A 2,127-nucleotide genomic window follows, 5' to 3' on the forward strand; every position below is an offset into this window, starting at 1 on the left:
ACGTGCGTTTGTGAGGAGTATACGACGAATTTTGGTTGATTTCCGTCGTCATAAAAGGAGAGAGGTGCAAAAAAGAATTTGACGTACGTACGGATTGGCAATCCGTATGGCCATACAGATTGTCAATCCGTACGTAGAAATCATTTTTAATTTTTTCTTTTAAATTTTACAATGATAAATTAAATCAATTAAAAAAATTTAATTCACTTATTGCTTAAAACAAATCAATTACAAAAATTTAATTCAGTTATGGCCATACAGATTACAAAATTTTGCAATGATAAAAGAAAACAATTTTAAAAATATTTTAATGATTAATTTAGTAATTGGTTAAATTTAACAATGATAAAAAATTCATTTGGTCATTAAGTAAAAATAATTTATTTCAAAAACATGACCAAATTTTTTCAAAAACAATGGGATAATATTATACATGACAAAACAACTATTATATGTAAGAACATTGTTGCAACAAATTTAGAATCAACACATGATAAAACAATTATTGTAAAAAAACTAATATATAATTAAAATGTTCATAACAATTAAAATGTTCATAATAATTAAAATGTTCAAAATCCTAAATTGTTCATAAACACGGCCAATAGAGCACACGGTTAACATTGGGATCAATGAATTCAAAAACTATTTTCATGTCAGCGATCAACGATAACGTCTCGCAAAAATGTTTCCATCCGACTCCAATTTTAAGTGTCTTCCTATAATGGTTGAACATGAGCGGACAATCTACAACGTCCTCCAAGTGCAAATGTGTCCAGCCTTTGTCTTTAAGAAAATAATACATGCTACTTGGAACGTCCTGACAAATGAAGAAATGTTATGCAACAATTTATGTTATGAAATTTAAAACTTGAAAAAATAAAGAAATGTTGACAACTAAATTAGGAAGTTGCTTACCAGATTGTTACAGGTAACTTTCTGCTCAGTGAGATAAACCTTGAAGGTGACAGAACCTGACACTTGATGGTATAAAAAGTGTCATCTTGGGAATGATCTGGGCAAGCAACTGATCTTGAATATGGTAAGAAAAAATGCACTGCTACCATAAAAATGCAAGGATACTAGATGATCTCCGGTCAGCTGGTAAAAATCTCGTAATGTTGTCCACCCTGCTACAATGGCTGGTTGGTCTAAATCTTTGTTATACACAACGTTATGATAATTTTCGTCTTTGTCAACCAAATGCCACACACCGTCCAGTACGTCATTCCACCTGACAGCATATACCTTACCAACTTCACCGAAAAATCTACATATCATATCACAAAATAAGATTGGTCAGTTACAGGAAATAACAGAAAAATCAAATGTTAATTAAATCAAAATGAACATGACCTGGTCCCTAGCGTGAATGGTCTGAAAAAAAGCCTCTGGTGGAGCCACCACATTCTGCATCATGTTTGCCAATTCCCTCCATTCCCTCTGCTCTTTAATTGTTAATTATGACATGATTAACATTCAAGCAATTAGCAGGCATTCAAGCACAAAACAGAATTAACATTCAAGTAACTATATGTTAATTCTTACTAGGCACATTTGCAAGAAGCTGTTCCATTCCTCATTGAGGCTGGTCCAACGTGACGACGACGCATGAGAGCGTGACATTTGGAAATATATTTGACAAAATAATATTTTAGTATTTTTGTTCTACTAACATTTTCCTATTTCTAATCTAATTTTTCTTTCTAAAATCTAATGTTTGTTTTAAAAATCTAATCTAATCTAAATTGTAATTTAATCCTACTAACATTTTTTAGATAAAATGAATAAATAAATAAATCATTCATAAATTCAATAATAAACAAACTAAAATAAATATAAATATTTTTCTTTATTCCTATTTTTTTTAAAAAAAACTCTGACGGATTGCAGATCCGTATGGGTTTTTTCACAAACCAAATGCACATGCAGAGGAAGATAAAGCGCATTGAAGAAGAAGATTAATACAATAAAAAAGGACAATCGCAATAAACACCAACAAAAACACAATAAAGAAGCAGAACAAGCAGCAACAATGGTAGCATCCAAGCAACAACAATCACCAACAAACATCAAAAGAAGGATAACTTACCTCGAAGAAAAACCATGTAGAAGAAGAGGAAGCAA

At 31.0% G+C, this 2,127-nt stretch overlaps 1 long non-coding RNA gene across 1 annotated transcript; it reads right to left on the minus strand.

Annotated features, from left to right (window-relative positions):
- Nucleotides 1-550: 550 nt before the first annotated feature.
- LOC114411905 lies at nt 551-1,697 on the minus strand. Its single transcript, XR_003666549.1, has 3 exons — nt 1,357-1,697; nt 919-1,270; nt 551-820 (listed from the first exon to the last, which is right to left on the minus strand). It is a non-coding gene; the product is annotated as an uncharacterized LOC114411905 (long non-coding RNA).
- Nucleotides 1,698-2,127: the final 430 nt, after the last annotated feature.

The sequence above is a fragment of the Glycine soja genome, chromosome 5 (genome assembly GCF_004193775.1).
Source record: "Glycine soja cultivar W05 chromosome 5, ASM419377v2, whole genome shotgun sequence".
NCBI classification, from domain to species: Eukaryota; Viridiplantae; Streptophyta; class Magnoliopsida; order Fabales; family Fabaceae; genus Glycine; species Glycine soja.